Genomic DNA, 23,129 nt, shown 5'->3' with positions numbered 1-23,129 from the left:
TATTTTTTTAGGTTTAGGGTTAGGCACTTAAGATGAGCCAGTGTCCAACGTCATTCCCTACCATCCAACGTCATTCCCTTCCATCCAAGTGGGCATGGAGGGGGAATAAATCCATGTGGCGAGCGAAGCGAGCCACCGTGCCCTCAGCATGGCGAGCGCAGCGAGCCCGCAAGGGGCCGAATGGTATTTACGCAAAAACACATAAAAAAAAAAAGTGTAGATCATTTTCGTGTCGACCTTTTCCATGTCGACCTTTTGACCCTGTCAACCATTTGTACCTGTCGACCTTCTTACATGTCGACCTTTAGTGTGTCAACCTTTTGTACCTGTCGATCTATTGACTGTCTAACAACTGGGGTAGATCTAGACATTGTCTAACTAATTTTTGTCTATCTCTTATACCACACCCCCCCTTGGCGCCCCTGAATATTATATCACTGAAAGAAGTCCCCTAATGATAGCAGATTTTACTTCTCAGTACCTCTCATGTTTAAAAAGCAAGCAAACATATAATGCAAGCATGTTTTACACCCTACTATAATTGGGGAAAACTAGGTTAATAAATGTGTGGGTAAGTCAATAGGATTGCACGCTACATGCAAAAATAATATTTGCTGAAAATAAACTATTGAAAAAAAAAAGTTTTTGTTTATTTTGCTATAGTTTCAAAAAGACCTATCTGTCTCCTAAACACCAATATAAAATTTGCCAGGGTATAGTAATAATGGAAAAAATAAGTTACTCAACTATTTACTATTACTATTAAATAAACATAACATATTGTACTGATTTATAAATACAAACTTTGCTCAGGATTAACACATAGAATATATATGCAGGTATTTTGGGTTAATAAACTTTGATCTATCATGTTGTCATAAACTGTCTGATCTATTAGACCTTTCTTTACGTCATACAACCCTAACCCAGTATGTTTAGAATTTGCTTGGTATGTATATTTATTGCCAACAGACTGCTCCATTGCATTAACACAGGGGCGGCTGTTTGACTTTGAAAATGTTGATCAGGTATCCACAGTATTCTGCAAGTTCTAGTCTTGTGTTTCACCTTCATTGAGTCTTCTCAAAAGAAAAAAAAGAAATCTCATAATAGTTTTTATTTAGCAAGAAAAGCTTAAATTCTTTAGCTAACAGTTGTCTCTCTCATACATGGTTCACTGAACTTCAACACGTCTGGCAATCATGCTTCTGTCTGACATCTGTGACAGGTTTTCTGGGTTCAGATTCACCAGTAGAAAGAGACTGGCTTGGTAATGATTCGCAAGCACAAAAGGCTTTTAACAATCTACAGTCACAGTTCTAAAATAGATTGTCGATGGTGGTAAAGAAAAAAAATGACGCTTTATTCTCCCTGCAGTATCTGAGAAGATATTCAAAATGTTCACCAGCCATTGTGTTAAAATGGTCACCTTTTATTTTTCTTCTTTCAGGGATATGTGTATATACTGATGTGATAATATAATGTCACAGGTTGTAACCCACCTGTTTTCTGAAACAATGAAACTGAAGGATCTATTTATCATATAGAGGCCTAGTTATCAAATAATAATTGCAGGATATCCCCCCAAAACACCCATTATTAGGGAATACTGTATCTGCAAATAGTAAGGATCCCCTGGCTGTACCACGGAGGGACCACAGCAGATTTCTCCGATATCTGCTGTAGTCCCTCCATATCTGATAGCAAAATCAGCTTCCATAGGTTTCAACATGGGCTGCTGTCACTGTCTAATTACCTTCAGATGCTGGAGTTGGGCCCAGCAGCTCGTTAGCCCGTTGAAGCCTATGAGCTACATTTGCAGAATTTCCATCCGCGATCACTTTACTTTCTGCTTCGGCCATCTGAGCATGCGCCAACATCCGGCGCATAAGGCCGATGCAGAAAGTAAAGTGATCACAGATGCGATTACTTTACTTCTACTGATCGCCGGGACGGGCTCCGACCTGTTCCAGCGACTCAGTAATAATACATTCGGTCGTATAAGGATTCCTTATTGACGCAATTTTTATTATCAGGGCTTGGCCGCATAGATTAATAAATAGCCCCATAGAGAGCAGTCCTATATCAAGCAAAAATGGCTGTTTTCTCCGGAGATAACTCTATTCATTATTAACACGTGATGGCCCCAGGCAAGTTTTTTGTCTAACTCAAATGGAGAAATGTTTCATGTAATTAAAGTATATCCTCCTTTTAAATTTATATTCAAATAAATTGTTTTATTTTTCTATATTCAAATTACTTCACTGTGTTTTTATTTTCGATTTTATCTGAAATTGCTAATAAAAGTCCGGGCTTCCAGTATAGTACACAGGTGTATGTTTACTGTATTTTTGATCATTGTGTTTGGGCTGTATACATTTCCTATGTACGTATCAAAATCCAGATTGTATGTGCCCGTATCTTTTTAATAAAACTTTAACATTGTAGGGCCATGTTGAGTTAGATGCAAAGTGCATTTTGCTATACAGCTTCTGCACATGCACACAAAAGGACTACTTACATGTTCAGCTATATAAACAAATCCATCTTGCACATATTTGATAGATCTGGGGAAGCAGGGCATGTGTAAGCCTGGTCAAAGCAGGGACGTGCAGTAAGGGTAGGCAGGGGAGTCAGAGCCTCCCCTATCATACTCCTGAGATTTTATATAAAAATATTAGAATAAAACAAAGAAGATATTTATAAGTATAACTAATAAACATCTGTATTTATTGTAATCATTTTTATAGTTAACACTCACCAGCTTTTTGGAGCTCCCTGGGACTGCAGGGAGACGAGAGATGAGGCAAAAATAGCTCAGCCTCGCTTCTCTATAGTTAGACACTGCTTGCAGAGCTGGGGGTGGGGCCATTCCCAGTGGCAAACGCAGGATTTCTAGAGTGGGGTTTCCAAATGCTTGATTTTAGAGTGAGTGTGGCCAGTACATGATGATAGCATAATTAGCACTTATACAGCTTTAATATGTTACATACAAAGTGTATTGTGTGTCATAATTCCAGCATATACAGGACCAGTGATCACAGTAAGCCATTAGATGCGGCAGTATGATCATCCTGCCTGAGCTGAATGTTTTTATGTCAGATGTGGGCACAATTCCAGAGCATTGGCGCAAGTTTGGGAGTCTGGGGGAGCAGCAGAAGAACCTAGCACTGCCCTGGACATATATGTACATATCGGTCTCCTTATGTACTGGATAGTGTATTATTATACAGTATTAATAATTAGCCCTATAGATGGTCTATAGCAGTGCACCCCTAGTTGGTGCACAGGTATATTTATTACTGGCTGACACAATTTAAAAGATCCACAGGTGGTGCTAATTATTTCATTTGTGATACTGAGAAAAACATGCAGCACTAGTAACATTGTATTATATTACTATTTCTATTGTGGTCATGGTGTTGGCTGGGGAGGGGGGTTTCCAGGCAGACGGAAACCCCCCCCCTACATTTGCCTATGACTCCACGAGCAGTAAGCTGCACAGAAAGAGAGCTAATAGATGCATGTCTCTGAGTATGGGCAGAGGAGTTGCGTGGAACCATGGCGCCCAGAGAAAATGCATGTCATAGCGCCCCCCACCTTAAAAGCAAAAACATGCCAGGTTTTGCCTTAAGCAAAATCACAGAAAATAAGAGATGCTGAAAACCTGCAACTCAATACATATACCCCTTAATCACATTAAATCATTGCAAGCAGATTAATATTTGTTTGTTTTAGGGGAAGTTATCAGGTATTTGTTTTCTAAATGCATAGAATTAAGATTTTAAATTAACTCGATCTGTCTGCAGTTGTTTGAAATGTTCAATGCTGTTGTATGTTCAAACTTTTTAATGACACTGTTAAGACACTTCATTTATGATGCATAAATGTGGCGCATATAACACTGTTCTCCTGGCATAACGCAGGCACATATAATACTGATGCGTCCTGGCATAACATATGCGCATATAATACAGATGCCTCCAGCCCGTAACACAGGCGCATGTACTACTGATGTGTCCTGCCATAACACAGGCGCATGTACTACTGATGTGTCCTGCCGTAACACAGGCACATGTACTACTGATGTGTCCTGCCGTAACACAGGCACATGTACTACTGATGTGTCCTGCCGTAACACAGGCGCATGTACTACTGATGTGTCCTGCCGTAACACAGGCGCATGTACTACTGATGTGTCCTGCCGTAACACAGGCACATGTACTACTGATGTGTCCTGCCGTAACACAGGCACATGTACTACTGATGTGTCCTGCCGTAACACAGGCACATGTACTACTGATGTGTCCTGCCATAACACAGGCACATGTACTACTGATGTGTCCTGCCATAACACAGGCACATGTACTACTGATGTGTCCTGCCATAACACAGGCACATGTACTACTGATGTGTCCTGCCATAACACAGGCACATGTACTACTGATGTGTCCTGCCATAACACAGGCACATGTACTACTGATGTGTACTGCCATAACACAGGCGCATGTACTACTGATGTGTCCTGCCATAACGCAGGCACATGTACTACTGATGTGTCCTGCCATAACACAAGCACATGTACTACTGATGCGTCCTGCCATAACACCAGCGCATGTACTACTGATGTGTCCTGCCGTAACACAGGCGCATGTCAGTAGCGGGATCACGTACCCACCCCTACTGATGTGTCCTGCCATAACACAAGTGCATATACCCCTGATGTGTCCTGCCATAACACAAGTGCATATACCACTGATGTGTACTGCCATAACACAAGTGCATATACCACTGATGTGTCCTGCCATAACACAAGTGCATATACCATTGATGTGTCCTGCCATAACACAAGTGCATATACCACGGATGTGTCCTGCCATAAGACAAGTGCACATACCACTGATGTTTACTGCCATAAGACAAGTGCATATTAGTAGCAAGATCGCGTACCCAACCCTACTGATTTTGTAGGCTCATCTTGGTTTGAAATTGCATTTTTATTTAGGAATCGGCCTGATTCAGAGATTTCCGCAAAGCCGATATTTAGGCAGATCAAGTGATTGTTAGCCATTGTGCATGAGCAGTGGCGGAACTTGTGAGTGGTGGGCCCATGTGCAAAAATTTGCTTTGGGCCCCCCTCCTCCACCCTACTCCAAGTTCAAAGTGTAGAGGGTGACAGGGAGAGGCAAGACGTAGACAAAGAGAGGCAAGAAGGTGACAAGGAGAGGGTGACAGGGAGAAGCAGTGGGTGACAGGAAAAGATAACAGGCAGTGGGTGACTGGGAGATGGTGATAGGGAGAGGTGACAGTGGGTGACAAAGAGAGGTCATAGGCAATGGGTGACAGTGAGATGGAAGAGGCAGTGGGTGACAGGGAGAGTTCATAGGCAATGGGTGACAGTGAGAGGGAAGAGGCAGTGGGCGTCAGGGAGAGGGAAGAGGCAGTGGGTGACAGGGAAGTGGGTTGAGGGTGACAGGAAGAGAGTCATAGGGAGAGGTGACAGGGAAAAGCAGTGGGTGAGAGGGAGAGGGTGACAGGCAGTGGGTGGCAGGGAGAGGGTGAGGGTGATAGGGAGAGGTGACAGGGAAAGCAGTGGGTGAAAAGGAGAGGGTGACAGGCAGTGGGTGACAAGGAGAGGGTGAGAGGGAGAGGTGACGGTGTGGGCGACCAGCAGTGTGTGATAGGGACAGGGGGGAGGCAGTGGGTGACAGGGAGATGCAGTGGCTGCCCGACACATTATACCACACTGTAGTGCCCCCCACATTATGTCACACTGTAGTGCCCCACACATTATGCCACACTATAGTGCCCATGCATTATGCCATCTGTAGTGCCCCCACATTATGCTACACTGTAGTACCCCAAATTATGTCACATTGTAGTGCCCACATACTATGCCACACTGTAGTCCCTATACATTATGCCACCTTTAGTGCCCAGACATTATGCTACACTGTTGTCCCCACACATTATGCCACCTGTAGTGCCCACACATTATGCCACCTGTAGTCCCCACACATTATGCTACACTGTAGTCCTCACACATTATGCTACACTGTAGTCCCCACACATTTTGCTACACTGTACATTATGCTACACTGTAGTCCCCACACATTATGCTACACTGTAGTCCCCACACATTATGACACCTGTAGTGCCCACACAGTGTACTCACCAGCAGCATCCCCAGGCAGCTGGCAGAGCAGCAGTCACAGCCTCACAATGAGTCACACCCAAGAGGCGGCGCTGCTGCTAAACTCCAGGTCAGAGAAGCATGTGATGGGCTCCACCAATCAGAGCTCAGCACATGCTCCTCTGACCCCACTGCAGACACTACTGGGATTTATTACCTAGTAGTGCACTGCAGTGCTGAGCCTGACTGCACTGTGCCCTGGTCCTCTTTGCGTGTAGCTGCTGGCCGAGTCAGTCACAGCCAGGGTTGCCGACTTTTAGCTCCCTCCTTCCGGGAGGGAGCTGTCGGGCTTCATCAGTGGGGGCGTGGCCAGGCAAGTGACACAAAAACGGGGCGAGAATAATGGCATTGTGAAGCAGGGGGTGGGGCCACGATGATGCGATTCAGCGCGAATCGGGTCACTGGCCCCTCCACTGCCTGGGTTTATATGGTGATGATGGGGGGGGAGCCAGATGGGTCGCCGGGGACCGGGAGGCTCCCGGCCGAATCGGGAGGGTAGGCAAGTATGGTCACAGCCTTGATGACTGCCCGGCAAGCAGCTGCAAACGGCGCTGGGCAGTGTGGACCCCTATATTGCGGTGGGTGCCGGTGCAGTGCACCGGGTGCACTGGCGGTTGTTCCGCCCCTGTGCATGAGCAAAGCCGCCATGCGCGCATGCAGCGATTGCATTGCAATTACTCTCGTACATAGGAAACACTCGCAAGGTGGGTGACAGTGTTTGGGGATGGTAACGGGGTGGTGATTAGAAACATGCTGGCGTGTCGTACAGTGTAAATGCCACTTAAATTACCCATTGCGATCTCCACACAGCATTAGATCTCTCTGCGTGTCAGTGTTTACGGCTGGTCAGACTTGACTTACAGGCTGTGTAGCTGCCTGATCTGCGTCGATGGTACCGATGTTTACGCTATTACATGTCGTCGGATGGATATGAGAAGGCAGCCGTGGGCGTGCATATGCCCGGCTGTGCTTTGGAAGGCATTAGCATATTTTAGCAACTGCGATACGATACATGAGAGAAATGGAGATGTAATTGCGTTAATCTCTGTATCTGGTCCACAATTTACACTACAGCTTAACAATACCCCCTGAATTTTCACAAAATCCTCCCTCTCTCTCGCAGTTTGTCTGCACACCTCCATGTCCCAGTAATTCCCTCTCTACTTCACATATTCTTCCATTGCTCAGCTCCTTTCCCTATCTGATCTTTCCCTTTTCTTTGAGCCCATTGTACATTCTTTAATTAAAGTGTAACGTGTAAGTAGAGCACATTTCCTGGCTGCAATAGACCTGATTAACATCCTTCCTGTTTTAAAAAACAGTTTTGTATTTTGACAGATTAATTATTATTATGCTATGCAGTCTGGGTTGTTTCATATTTTTAACTGCGAAATATAGAAAGTAACATCTTTACTCACTCATTACTTATATGCAGATGTATTATTATTTTTATTATTAGTCTGTTTCTGTTCATCTGTCCTTTAAATAACTGTTTGGATTGGTATATAAATAAAGTGTAATTATGTTTAAAAGGAAAAAAAAGTACCCCCATTTATACTATTTAAACTGTGGGACCAGAACTTAGGGGCCAATGTAACCAGATGGATTTCAAAGAAAAATTCAATTAAATTAATTATCGCATAATATTAAGCAAAAAATGAAGAATATTTTGCGGAAAATTATTGTGAAAAATATTTATTTAGTGAAGATCGTAAAACCTCTGTCTTCCAAATGAAAAATGCAATATTTTCATATGTATCATTCAAAAATGGCTAATATTTCTGATTTTCTTGCTCCTGTTTATCGCATGCCTCAGATGGCGCAGAAATAGACTTTTTATGAGATAGAGGAGACCTCCCATGTAGTGCAGCTACTCCTTTTCCTTGACCTACTTGTTACTAGTGAGCAGGAGGCTTCATCACAGACCACTTCAGTTGAATCTTTAATCATTATTAATTATTCTGCAGGTGTAAGTAAAAGGCAGAGCCATAACTAGACATTTTGGTGCCCTGTGCCAGAAAGAGGATTGGTGTTCCCCCACCCTGTTCAAAATAGGGACAGTGCGCACCAAAGGCGTGTGCCAAAATATAGGAGCGTGGCTTAATGGGGAAAGAGCGTGGCCACAAAATAGTACCAACTTACAACACACCGCACAGTAGTTTTCATTAGTCACATTACACCACACAGCAATGTCCATTATTCTCATTGCGCCACACTGTAGAGTCCCTTATATGTTACACGCTTATACACGTTATGCCACAGTAGAGCTCGTTATACACTTTTACGGCACAGTAGAGTCCCTTATACATTTTACGCCACAGTAGAGCCCCTTTTACACATTATACCATGGTAGAGTCCCTTATATATGTTACACCACAGAAAAGCCGCTTATACACGTTATGCCACAGTAGAGCTCGTTATACACTTTTACGGCACAGCAGAGTCCCTTATACATTTTACACCACAGTAGAGCCCCTTTTACACATTATACCATGGTAGAGTCCCTTATATATGTTACACCACAGAAAAGCCGCTTATACATGTTATGCCACAGTAGAGCTTGATATACACTTTTACGGCACAGTAGAGTCCCTTACACATTTTACGCCACAGTAGAGCCCCTTTTACACAGTATACCATGGTATAGTCCCTTATATATGTTACACCACAGTAAAGCCACTTATACATGTTATGCCACTGTAGAGCCTCTTTTTCATATTATGCCATGGTAGAGCCCCTTATACATTTTACACTACAGTCGAGCTCCTTATACACGTTACACCACAGTAGAGCCATTATCCTATGGTAGTGCCCCTTATACACATATACCATTGTAGAGGCCCTCCACCTCATTCCTCCTCCTCATTCCATCTTCTCATCATTCCTCCTCCTCCACCTCCTCATTCCTCCTCCTCATCATTCCCCCCCTTCCTCCGGGAGCAGCTATGTGCTTACATTTGTTGTGTGCCTGTGGCCTTCAGCAGCCACGGAAAGGATCCTGACTGTGCGCAGCGGAAGTCCAGTATCTGCAGTCACTGCAGGAGACGGGGGGCGGAGCACATGGGTCAGGCAGCTGCAGCACTGCCTGCTGTAATGTATATTAGCAACAGTGCGTTTGGCTGGTTGCCGGGAGCCGGGTGCACCACTACTATTATACATTGCGACTGCCAGCGGGCAGTCATTGGCAGCGGCGCATACAAGGGTGGAGGTTCCGCCCACAGGGCATGTGCCCTCTGTGCGAGCGCACCAGCCGCACCACCCTAGTTACGCCTGTGGTAAAATGATCCACCATATTTGCTACTGTATATTTTTAGTAATTGTGATCTTATTTTGCTAGCAATGGTTAATCAAAATATGTTTATGGTTTGAAATAATAGTAGACACATGGCACACTGTATAACTTGCACGTTTTTTAAATCATTTGTTGGAAGTATGGGAATGTTATAATTTGTTCAACTAGGGCCATATTTATCAATAATTAGGTTCTACACCAGATCATTTCATATTGCTGCTTATTTTGGCAATGTGTTTGTTCTTCGCTTGATCGCGCATGCTCTTTTTTTCCAGCGCCTGAGTACTATAAGAAATTACAGGATAAAAAGACGATATTGAGAGGAAATAGAGATCACACCACGAAGATGATTACGCATGATATAGCAGTTTTCGCAAAACTGCTTTTGTATCGTTACTTTTGAAACATTCCTGCAAATTATTTTTACCACTATGCGAAATACAGTAAGGCGAAATGGTGCAGGGATCAACGCATTCTTTATGTGCAAACTAATACATGGACTCCTAGATTTCTAGCTATTTAATGCTGATAACCCAGCTACATTTTACACAAATACCAAAGTAAGCCTTTATTATTATTACATTATGTTGCCTGTTTATTTTCATATCAGAAATGCACCCCTGGACCAATTGATTTTCTGTATTTCATTACATACCAGCTATAGACCTAACTATTTTACTATATTATTTTTATTATTTTTTTATTTATGTTGCACCACAAGGGTTACCAAGCACGCTACAATGCGATACATACTGTATGATGCAGCACTTAAAATACATCCTGCTTTTACCACGCACAACCCAAAATGTTAAGGTGTGTACACACGGTACAATATCTATGAACGATAACTATATAGTTCAACGATATATCGTTCATATCGTTAATTTTTATGCAGTGAACGACCAACGATGTGTGTTCCCGCATGAACGATAACGATATCTATGATCGTTTGTACATGCAGGCCAATCTGGACGATATCGTCAACTGTGCCTGTTCAGAGATGTGACAGGATGACTTTACTGAAGATATCTTTGAAAGTTATCTTTCAAGTCGTTGGTGGTACAGATCGTTCCGTGTGTACCCAGCATTAGTTTACTTTATTAATGAATATTATAACAAACAATCACTGCCACTGCATTTAAGGATCAATTCCCTAGTGCAGGACACCTTAATTAAGTATGGAACAAGATGAAGCTGTATCTTTTTAAAAATGAAGCCCTACAATTTACTGCTCCTGGGGGGTCATTCAGACCCGCTCGCAAGTGGGTCGATGTTCCCCACTGCGCATGCGCACAACGGAGGGACCTCTGTCGTGCGCATGCGCGAGACCCGGACTGCGACAGCCAAGCTGTCGCTCCGGGTCTCGCACCAAAGGGGGTGTGCTGTCGATGGTGACTGACAGCACGCCCCCTTTGGTGGGCGTGCCGGGGGCATGCCTGCCAGACGGAGGCGTTCCCATGGGAACGCCTAATGTCTGAAGCCGGCCCCACTGACCATCGCAAGTCCGATGGTCGCGATGGTCAAAACCATCGCGACCATCTTTTTGGATGCTCGTATATGCTGTGGGTGGTGACCCACAGCTATACGTGCGTCCAGGAGGACGCTCCATTTTAATGGAGGAGGGCCCTGATTCAGAGCGAGCGCTCTGGTCAGAGCGTCCGGCTCTGAATCAGGCCCCTAATTCCTAATATAACTACCTCAATCTACATAATTACAGGGCTGCCTGTGGTGGATTCAGCTAGAAAAGTGCCAATGTCATTACTTACCTTTTTTTATTTTGTGCATTATAAAATGTATGCATATTGCTACTTTTTTAGTGTTTAATTCCGCAATGTAGCAAAGATTAGTCCCCAGTAATAGGCAGCAAATTTAAATGTGCATAATTAGTCACTGCTCCTTAAATACTGTAATATAGGTGAACAGTACAGTGGTTAACATCTTACCGCTTTTATACCTAAATTCCGAGTCTGACCCGGAGGTTGGAACAGGGTTCCAAACCGGATCAGACTCGGAATTTAGCCGACGCCGACCCAGGATATTCCCGAGTTGGCGCCGTTCACACCAGAGCCGGGTTTGCAGTGACCTGGCTCTTCTGGTGTGGAAGTGGATGCTTGGAGATGACGTCATCTCCAAGCGCCACTGAAGCCGGCCAATCGGCAGGCATGCGGTGTGCTTCAGGTCATCATAACCTGGATCCCACCGTTTACACTGCAGGGTTTCACGGATCATTCCCGTGTTAAACCCTGCAAGTCACCTGGGTTGGATTGCCGGGTCACTCGACCCAACCCTGTCCCCTTATACAACAAGGAGCTACCCAGGTTAACCCTGAAATAACCCGGGCTTTAGCTCTGGTCTAAAAGGGGTATTACTGACTGGCAGTGCTGGGGCTATGAGTTTGATCCCCAACCAGGGTCCTATCTGTGGTTTTATGAGTTTATAAGTCTGCGTGGGTTTACTCCAGGTGCTTAATTTTCCTCCCATAGTCCAAAAACATACTGGTTACCTGGCTTCTGTCAAAAATGGCCTGATTCTGAGACAGACACATCTGTATGGCCAGGGCCGTTGACTGGGAGACCTGGCCATGCCCCCTCCTGAGGCGCCCATGTTGGTAATTAATACTGATCCCCACACCCCCTCTTAGGGCCCCTGTGTACAGCTGTGGCAAAAGATCTGGAAGTAACAGGCGTCTCATCTCTGTCCATTCACTACAATGGAGCAAGGAAGTCAGCTTACATTCCACGATGCTCCAAAGCGACAGAAGGGTGTCGTGTGATCGCAGCATGGTCGCTGCTCAGTTACCATCCAGAAACTCTCATTTCATGCAAAGTGTGGTCCATCGGAAGATGGATCAATCCGTACACATGCACAATCTTCATCTGTGTGCGGATACTGTACCTGATCTGGCACAGAAGCCAACTTCTTTCTTTGGCACATGTGCAGTTTGCTGAAATCCGGAATATCCTTTCGCACAGGGATTTGCGTGACACTTAGAATCAGCCCCTTTGTGTGTTAGGGAAGTTGGAGTGAAAGCTTCAGTGGAGCAGGAAATTATATGAATGATGAATTTTCTCTGGTGACGCTATATAAATAATAATAGTGCTGCTGCCTCGGTCTGCCCCATTACACAATTATGAGGGCATCTCACTCACTGCATGAAATACTGCAATTAGAAGTGTGTTTAATGTAATTCCCAGGATTATGCTGGGCACGAGAATGCCCAGAAAAAGGCCACTCCCTCATCAGATCACCTATTCAAGACAAAGGACAATAGGAAACACCTCTGCCTGCAGTTTCCTATTGGACGTTATTAATGTGTCCGGGAAGAAACCTCAGTAAATAGAGTGATACATATGTTGTATAAAAATGAGGCACATAATTCTTCTGTTGTGACACTTTAGCTGAGGGGACATCAGCATCATCAGATAGAATGATAGTAACTATAACAGTCTGAGATGTTTTATGTGATAAACGCTCTAGGTCAGATCACCTCACACGCTCATGCAACACGATCACACAACGCTTTAACTAAAGTAAAGACAGACACATTGCGTTGGGTGAAATGGGTCCGCTTTTTATTCAAACTACGGTAAACTATTTAAGTGAACCTATTTATTAAATTCTTAAATCTAATAATGTGAGAGAGACAAATGGTGGCGGGGGGCTTGGATGGCCTATTATGCAAAACAACATAACAAACCAGTGAGGGGGACGGTCCCACCTGGACCGGTAGTACTGAGGACGCCCTAAAGTCCGCCCCAGGCACACGGGCAACCCCCCAGGGATGAACTAAAACTATCAATAACTCGACAAAAACTAAAAGGCCATACAAGACCGGCTGCCATACCCAAGCCAACATCAACTAGAAACCTTATCAACTGAGGGAGGGTGGGTGGGCAATCTCCAGCAGAAAAGAGGGAGAATGGAGTCTAACTTACCCATAAATCTCCAGCTCAAACTCCACCCCCTCCCATAACTTGTGCTAATTGGCTAAATCATAACTTGTGCTAATTGGCTAATTCACCAGCTCTAACCAAACCCTTCTCATTGAGGACTGCTAAACCCATTCTGCATTGCAGAGCGTGCCCGGTGACAGACCAGAGGTTTATGTCACTCCTGTCATACAAGGATGACCTCCGTGGTCTTAAACGCTCTAGGTCAGATCACTTCACACGCTCATGCAACACGATCACACAACGCTTTAACTAAAATAAAGACAGACACATTGCGTTGGGTGAAATGAATCAGCTTTTTATTAAAACTACGGTAAACTATTTAAGTGAACCTATTTATTAAATTTTTAAATCTAATAATGTGAGAGAGAAAAATGGTGGCGGGGGGCTTGGATGGCCTATTATGCAAAACAAAATATCAAACATAATGTAAGAAAAATAACAAATTAGCGGGCCTGAACAGCTCGCCCAATGAAACCTCGGGACCATCTGCCCCTTCGTTCCCTACAACTCGCAGGGTGTTGGCCTTCTGCCTGACCCTGCGGGGATCGCAACTTGGGGGGCCCCCGTGCCAGTGAGGGGGACGGTCCCACCTGGACCGGTGGTACTGAGGACGCCCTAAAGTCCGCCCCAGGCACACGGGCAACCCCCCAGGGATGAACTAAAACTATCAATAACTCGACAAAAACTAAAAGGCCATACAAGACCGGCCCAACAGGACAAAGTCCACCACCGCCACCATAACTACCCTCCAGCTACTGAACTAAACATCAAGACTCCTCAGACACCTAAACAAGTTTCTGGAAAAAATTTCTAAACCTCCTCTAGATAAATGGACCCCGTCTGGTCGAAATAGCTCCCTTTGTGACACCGATATATTATCATGCCTGGCTACTGCCCCTCCGCTGGCAGCGAGGGCTCTACCAACCACTGAATTGACCCTCCTTCTCGACATCTCTATGGCCCTAGGGCTCCCAGCCCCTCTCCAGACGAGTCTGGCCACAATTTCAGACCATATGATCCTGCAAAAAGGCCAAGCCTCCACAAGCGCAATCAACTCTCTCCTGATGGTCATCCTCAGATCAAGGCACGACCTGTCAGTTAGGTCATTCCCCCCCAAATGGACGACTAGGAAAGGGGGTACCCGAGCCTAGCTACTGATTGCCGGAGGACCTCCTGCAGTTGCGCCCAACGCATACCCCGGTGCCCAATCCACCGGATATGCGGCATCTCTGGTAACTCTCGCTCAGACAAAAGCACCTCAGACCTTGCCAACCAAAAAATGTAGGAATGACCTACAACCCAAATGAAAGTGTCATCAAGCTGACCTCCTGGCAGGAAAAAAGTAGAATAGGTAGATTAATATAAAATCTTTGCAGGTATGGTTAAAATCAAATTATGTTAACTTTTGAGAGCTAGGGGATATGTCAGAAATAACACTAGACCTATTTAATGAAAATCCTATTACCTAGCATAATGGGAAATTGGGCAGAAAAAATGGGGGGATCACAACTTGGGCTGAGGCAAAAACACAAAACTTCCACTGGGCGGCAGGAGCCTAGGTTAAAACTAGTGATAAAACAAAAATTCCTCAACACCCCCAACTAGGGCGAGTAGCTAGTCCCCAAGTTGGGATGAGCGAAAGCTCGAAGCCGGGCGTAACATAAGGTAACAACGCCCAGTTTTGAACCAACGCAGCGCCTACAGGCCAGCCATGACCCCATCATATCATAGGTCCTTCCGGGCCAATGAATGATTGGACGGGCCGTAATCCTGAGGCGTCGACCCAGCAAGCAGGTGCAACCCTTCATTACCCCTGACTGAACCAAAAATTTTATGAAATGGGGAAAGGCACTAGGAACAGCCCTCCCATGAAGCCGCCGAAACTTGCCGGCGACCCAGAAGAGGACCACCCCCAGTGACCCCCCCCTCTTTTTTGGCCAACAAAATGTTGGGGTTTTGCAGCGTTGCACCCTGCCCGCTGCGTCTTGCTTACCAGACGTCTGGAAAAGTGGAGAAGTGGCCCGTCTTTTGACGTAGCTCACGCCGCCACTTCTACCGTCCCCTTCTGGCAAGGAAAAACGCACGTTGGCCGTGTCTCACAGCCCCCAAAAAACAGATGTACGAGTAAGGTCAAAATTAGATCTTACCTCGCGGCCTCTCCCTCAATAGGAAACGGCTCCACCTTTCCCATTACGAGAGGTAAACCCTGAAGGTCCCAGGGGCCAGGGACGGGATGCTAGGGCCTCCATGCTGTATAACTAAATCACGCCGAATTTCGCTAGGTAATCGCAGGAAATGATGCGGGCTTCGAGCCTTTTGCGTCAGTCTTTCGAGCTTTCTACAGAAAATCCTTCCGACCGGAATGACCCTACACGCAAAGTTGAAAAGACCCAACAGCGACTGGGTCTGCCTTAATGTCATCTTACCCACTGACAGGGCCAACAGTATTTCATCCCGCAATCGCTGGACCTTTTCAACCTGTAAACGACAAAAACCCACAACCGTATCGATTTCGATGCCTAAAAAGGAAAGTCTTGAGGTGGGTCCCTCTGTTTTGTTTACCGCAATGGGAACCCCAAAATCGGAAAACAGCTTGAGCGTGTTTTCGAGCAATTGCGCGCACCTAACTGAATCTCGTGGTCCCACTAATAAAAAGTCATCTAGGTAAATGTGCAATGCCCGGTTCATGCGTCTCCCTAAACAGGCACCAGTGTAAAAAGGTACAAAATTTCTCGAAATAGGCGCAAGAAATTAAGCACCCCATGGGCAGACATTTATCAAAATAAAATCCTTCGTTGATCTTGAACCCCATTAAATGATAAACCTCCGGGAGCAGGGGAAGCAGTCGAAATGCGGATTCGATGTCGACTTTACACATCAGCGCTCCTTCCCCGAAAGAACGAACCAAGTCAAGCACTTCATCAAAAGATTGATAGACCACGTGACAAAGTTCCTTGGGGATAGCATCGTTAACTGACAGACCCCTCGGGTACGAGAGGTGCTGAATAAAATGAAAGCTACCCTGGGTTTTTTTGGGGACCACTCTGACCGGTGATAAAACCAGACCCGGAATTGGAACTTCCAAGAAAGGACCAAGTATCCTACCCAAGTCTATTTCTTTATTTACCTTCCCTTGTAAAATCAACGGCATGTCACGAGCTGAACGAAGGTTCCGACCGGAACCTCCCTGCACCCTAGCTGCTAACGGAAGCCCAAACCCTACCGTAAAACCTTTGCGCAAGAACGTGGCTACGTCCTGAAGCGGGTATGCCTCAAGCCATGGTGCCATAGCCCCTGCTTTGACAGGCGTGGGGGCCCTGCTTAGAATGGTTGACTTACTTGGTGGAGGGGGCACTAGGGCCACGGCTGGCACTGCCCCCTTTTCCCCCTGACGTGTCTCCGGAACCTTTTGAGCACTCCTTAATTGAGTGGGGGCCACCGCAACGGATGCATGTGTGTCGAAAACGACACCGACCGCCCAATGTGCATTGCCCATTGTTGAAGGCAAAGCACTTGCCATGTCCTGACTTGGGACCTGCCCCCCCGCGCCGATCCTCCGCCCGGTGCAGCTGACTGTCTCCCAAAACTCCTCTGCAAGGGTGCCCCCTCTATTTGCGTGCACTGTGGTTGTGTGACGTCCACAAAAATCTCGACGTCTTTTGTCCCGAAGTCTATAACTTCCCTACCGTGCTGCTTACGCCAAAATTCTTCGTCGTACACCCGCCATGTGCCGCCTCTGGAGTTGGTGAACATATCATGAATTAAGTACATGTACCTAATCACGCGCATATGCTCGTCGGGACGTGTCTCCAAGTAGCAAGAGGCAAAGATATACATGTTTTTTAACCAAACATGATCGGACATGACACCGTCGCGGGCCGACCCACCATTCTTTTTCGCAGATACCCAAGCTCTTTTCCCCCGGCTGGTAAGCGCGAATACGTTGACATAACGTCTGCGCCTGATCCGCTCCCTGATCCTGGGCTGAACCCCACGCAGCACCGCTGTGTTAGAGCATAAGACTCCCTCCGAACAATCCGAATTCACTGACATGCTGCTGCTGGACGAACGGTGTTTGTGCCTATATCGCCTGGACCTCTTCCTGCCAGCTCGTCATGACACCTCAGAAGAATCCGAGGAGGTGGAGGAAAGACTACTTGTTCCCTGCTCTGACCTATGTCGCCTACGCTTCTTGCTTCGCTGCGCCGATGCTTCCTGGCTACTGCTGGAGCTACAGATCTAATCAGGATCGATGGAAGACTCACCATCCGACTGACCAGCCGCACCTTCTGCGACCGTGGCTAGGGGCCTTTTGCTTCTGTCTTGACTCTGCATCGTAGAATCCAATAAGCTCTCTCCTGCTGGAACACAAACAATACTGTCTTGTACAGAAACTGATTGCCCCTGGCCTAGCGATTCGTCCATGCCCGTACTATCTAAACCTTGAAGCGTTCCTGGGGCCCCCGGGGACCCGAAGCGCCTACAAGCTTATCCGCCAGTGCTGCAACGCTTACGTCGCCCCTTCCCGAAGCTGTCTGAGTGCTGTTCTGAGCCAACAAGGGCGCCCGCGCAGAGAGCAGTGATGCGCACAGTGTGGACACGGTCTCTGCGCGCAGCACTGGCTCCACCGCGGATGCAGCCGCGGATCTTGTCCGAGACGCTGTGGACCCGCGCACCACATCCGCATATGACCTGCTACTAACACTCCGCGCAGGCACACCTCCCCCCATCCTTTCCGTGGAACCAGCAGAGGGCGGGGTGCTGCCCCTTACGGACGCCCCGCCATCGATGGAAAAGGAATCACTGGTGTCAGAGGGGGACGTAATGACCCCCTCGTCCAGGAGATGGTGCACATCGTGTCGCCTACCATCCCGCCTAGCAATACCGCGACCGGCGCTGCTTTGGGCATTCCGGTCCCACACAACCGCAGCCCTACTGGACTGCGCGCCGCTGTGGGCCGCCGGGCGCGCTGTATGCCTCGGCACAGGAGACCCCGCGGAAACGGTTAATGGAGGTGGGGGGAGGCGGGCATGATCCCCCCCGTCTGGATGCGCGTGCAAGCGGGGATGCAGGCACCGTGGCCGCTCCACGCCGAGAAGCAGGTCTCTGTGTGTTACTTCTGCCGCTAGATCCGGCATGAGCCGAGGGTATCGCGTTATGCGTAGGAGGGGAAGGCGCTGCTCTCCTCCTCTTGCTGCTGCCTCTTGGCCATAGATGCGGACGGCCCGTCCACACCCTGGCCAGACGCCAAACCAGCTACACGCGGTGAACCGCGTGACGCTGGCCTCGCGGCCGGGATGGGTGAGCTAGACAGGCCTCAAGTATTACCTTGTGTAACATTCATCCAAGTGCTGACATCACTGATTCAACTCTCAGTCCATAAAGACCATGGAGGTCATCCTTGTATGACAGGAGTGACATAAACCTCTGGTCTGTCACCGGGCACGCTCTGCAATGCAGAATGGGTTTAGAAGTCCTCAATGAGAAGGGTTTGGTTAGAGCTGGTGATTTAGCCATTATTCCATACATGAGTTTGGGCAGAGAGAACATTATACACATACTGTATAATCTTCTATAGCGTCACTGAATTATATATCAATACAAAAATTTTAATCAAAATCAATTTGATTAGATTACTATTCTAAAAGTAGCATGTATAAGATATGACAACAGCTTATCGCTCTGTGGGGCATTTTAATTAATCAATTCTGCCCTGAAAATAGATGGAAACTGCTGTTTCTGCATATTTAAAGGCAGAATTAAATATTTCTAAAATGTACCACAGAGGAAAACAAGAGATATCCCTCTCCGGTGGGCTGCAGGACATCACGAAAGGCTTTGCGGCTTTTGTCGTATTGCACATGTGCAGCTGGAAAGACCTACATGCACAGAAGCCGCTAGGAGTATGCAATCACTTTACATCTTCCTGATCTCTGGGATAGGCTCTTATCTGAGCCATCATCGCCAACTCTCCCTGATTGTCATGGAGACTGCCTGAAATAGCAGCAATCTCCCTGACTCCCTGAAGAGTCTAGCAATCTCCCTGATTGCACCTTACCCCCATTATGAAGCTGTTATATAAAAATAAAACTCAGATATGTACATTCAAATGGGTTCATTAGTATAATTTTCCTGCATTGGTTATAAGGCACAATGATCCCTATGGCTACATGCATGTTCTGACAAGTATCAGTGTGTTTTCCCCAACAAGTAAATCTTACTAAGGGGTCTATTTACTAAGCAGTGTTATGAGACAAGTGAAAAGTGATAAGTCAGTTATAAGGTGCCAGCCAATCAGCTCCTAACTGCCATCTCACAGACTGTGTTTGAAAAATGACAGTTGGGAGCTGATTGGCTGGCACCTTATCACTTTCTTATCATTTTTCACTCTGTCTCCTAACACTGCTTAGTAACTAGACCCCTAACTGCTTTGGGGCACATATACATTTATATTTGGATGTAAGTCAGTTTTATGACACGCCTCTCAGATGTAGCAGTACACGTCCACTTTACCGCGGCGCTTATAGGTGCTACGTTCACAATCTCCCTGAAATGCTTTTTCAAAAGTAGGGAAGTGTGGTTTGAGCCCTTGTCCTGGCAATTAGAAGTGATACAATCAAGTGAAACAAGAATCCTTATTGCTGCAATTTGCGGCAATAAGGATTCTTAATTTTCAGGGGTATAATTTAATAAATATGCTGCTGTGATTGAGTGGATATCATGTTCTATGTTTAAACCTAATGGATGAACTGTTCTCATAGTTAAAATTCTAAATAATTTACATTTTTATTAATGTTTTAGCGATGGTACCTCTCTCATAAGATTCTCCATACAGCAGAACGTAACAAATTCTATAATGTTTCTGTTAAGCTTAAATAAACAGTCTGGCTGCAGTTGTGTCCCTTTTATCAGATCAGTAAAATGGAGATGTTTACAGTCTCTTCTTTGTAGTAATATATTGGCACATACTGTAACATCTGTTCATAGTGCATACATACATTCCTGTTTATTTTGTATTAAACATATTGGCAGCGTTTGCATATATTATGATTACAATTATACATTTCTCTTGGTTTCCAGCCAAGCTCAACCAGCACAACTAATGTTATTAATTTTATCACCTAAGGTGTAATCATGCTGCATATAAATCACATCACTTAGGTTCTGCAATTCAGGGACAAAATTAAGATTATATCAATGTTTGTTAACTATTTGTTGAGCATCTTTAATACCATGATTATATTCACCCCCAATTCATGGTTCCATGAAGAGGTTGGCTTAGAGAATTCTGGGGGGGGGATGTATGAACAGGCGATATGGGGGTGGATTGGTATCAGCGCACTTTATTCGCTCCTGTTATTATCGGCACTGCTATCAACAAGATAGCACGCTGATGTCCCAGCCAATGTATCGATTTCGACAGCTGCAGCTGCAGCACCACAGCAGGGACAGTACCTCTGTTGATGGCTTTGGCATCTGCCGGACTTCGGGCTGCACGTGAGATCTTGCTATGGTTACGAGATCTCGAGCACGCCCAGGGGAGCCGGCTGGGAGGAGAGACACAGCGCATCAGCATTAGGCTCTTGCGGGGATCGCCGGAGGGGGAGTTTTCACTCCCCCAATCCGGCATATGAGATGTTCTTACATCTCCCCCTGAGTGTAGAGAGGTGTGCTAAATATGAGCAACACATTTTATAAATCCTTGTTTAAATTTTTGTTTCCTCTAATATAAATAATTCTACATGATCTCATAAACTTATCTTTCCCTCTTATGTAAATAACTCTACATGATCTAATAACCTTTTATATTCAGCAGTTATTTAAAATGCTATTAGTAAATCCACCATTTTAATCTATCATATAGGGCTCTATTTACTACAATCCGCATTGGGAATGTACATTGTAGTGTGATATTACCGACTGAATTTGCATTGCGAATTCAGGCAATATCACAGGGATTTACTAAAAATCCCTTGCAGGGACAGAGCTTGCGATAAAGCTCTGTCCCTGCAAATCCCCTCCGCAGCCTTATCATGGTATTTTCGCAAAAAAATACTGTGACAAGAGCCCGTGCATGCGCCGACTGGCCACCGCTGCTGCTACCCCCTCCCGGTGCTAAGCCCCGATGCTTAGCCCCGCCCCTGCGATCGAGGACCCCCCCGCGACCCTCCTCCATTAATTGTACTTACCTGCATGATCCGGGCTCCGGTGATTTCCTCCATGACTTCGGACAGCTGACATCCCATACTGCACTGGGACCCGGTCACCTGCGACCGGGCCACAGTGCAGCATGGGAGACCAACTGACCAGAGGGAGGACATCACCGGAACCCCAAACTCCGGTCCCTGGACTCAGGTAAGTACATTTTTTTTGTGACTATTTTTTTTTTATTGCAGTGTATCAGCGTCTGGTCTGTTAAGACCACACAGCTGATCACTGGGGCTGGCTCCAGGCTCTGCTCTGCCCGTTATAGCGGAGCAGGAGTCCGGTAACTGGGGGAGACCCTGGATAACGCCACCTCCGGGTTGCGTTATTATCACAGGGCCTTCCCAGGTATTGTTTTCTCAATTTATTTTTAGTAACTTGCACACAGATCGCATTTCCCATTACAATTATGGGAAATGCGATCTGAGTACTAAAAATAAATGATACTTAGGAGTTGGAGTAGAATTTTACGAATTCTACTCCAATTACCCTGTAGTAACTTTAGGTGAAACTAAAATATTGTGAAAAGGGTGTGAAAACCCTTTTTCACTTTATTTTAGTAAAAATAATGATAATAAATAGAGCCCATAGAGTTGTAACTTGTATTATACTCAGTTGTTATTGTGAAGCAATTAATTCTCAGTATAATATATTGGACATATGGTATCTTTCTGTTTGTGGTTGCATGAGAAATTAGGAAAACGTGACTGAGGACAGAACAAAAACTGCGGTTCAGTTAGAACAGAGGGCACATAAACCACTAGGCAGGGATGGATGGGGTTAATAAAGTTGGGGGGAGTGTTTGTTAAGTGATGGACAGTCAGATAGTGACACGGATTGGTGAATGTTTTGTTCAGGGGAGTGGTTAGTAGGAGTGTGGGTAGGTCTGTAATGTTATACTGCCTCTGCCCTCCCTCCCTTCCCTTTTGTGACTTATGTCAGCTTTATTTCAGGGCAGGGAAAGCACGGCAGTCTATAAAGCATCCATCTTGCTGCAGTATGAGCGGTGCACTCCCCTTCAATGCACTGGTTTGGCTGATTTCACCCTACTGGGGTTAGCGGCACCTCACAACGGAGTGGGCCCAAATAGTGCATTGGCATGGGTGTTGGATTCCGCTTCACTTGCTTTGAAAGGGGATAGTTGGCCCTTGAAGGTATTTCATTACACACTTACCCTTGACTTGGGATAGTTGGCCCTAGTGATCTTTTGCCTAAGTCAAGTGGGCGCCATTTCGTTTGCCATTATTTCCACCATACTCATTATTGTACAAATAAATAAAGCTGACCCATTATTTTTGAATGGCATATACTTGGTCTGTGACTTTATTTTTAATTAAGTGAAGTGTGGATGCTGAACACTGCTCACCCTGAACCCATTACAGATATGACAGTGTGCTGTGATATTGCTGCTATGACCCCGCTTCCATCTGCGGCCCTGGTAGCAGCTGCACCCCCCTGCCACCACAGTAGTTCTAGTTGAGTTGCT

The 23,129-nt window shown here is 45.9% G+C and overlaps 1 protein-coding gene and 1 pseudogene across 2 annotated transcripts in view; one reads left to right on the top strand and one right to left on the bottom strand.

Moving 5' to 3' along the window:
* PPP1R1A (protein phosphatase 1 regulatory inhibitor subunit 1A) overlaps positions 1-23,129 on the top strand; it is a 246,035-nt gene that overhangs the window by 20,928 nt on the left and 201,978 nt on the right. The window lies entirely within an intron of this gene.
* Positions 16,774-21,660, bottom strand: LOC148527408 (uncharacterized; annotated as a pseudogene).

The sequence above is a fragment of the Taudactylus pleione genome, unplaced genomic scaffold, assembly GCF_031769625.1.
Source record: "Taudactylus pleione unplaced genomic scaffold, aTauple2 ptg000089l, whole genome shotgun sequence".
Lineage (NCBI taxonomy): Eukaryota > Metazoa > Chordata > Amphibia > Anura > Myobatrachidae > Taudactylus > Taudactylus pleione.
The sequence above is the reverse complement of the archived record's forward strand: the minus strand, read 5'-3'. Positions and strand labels throughout refer to the sequence as shown.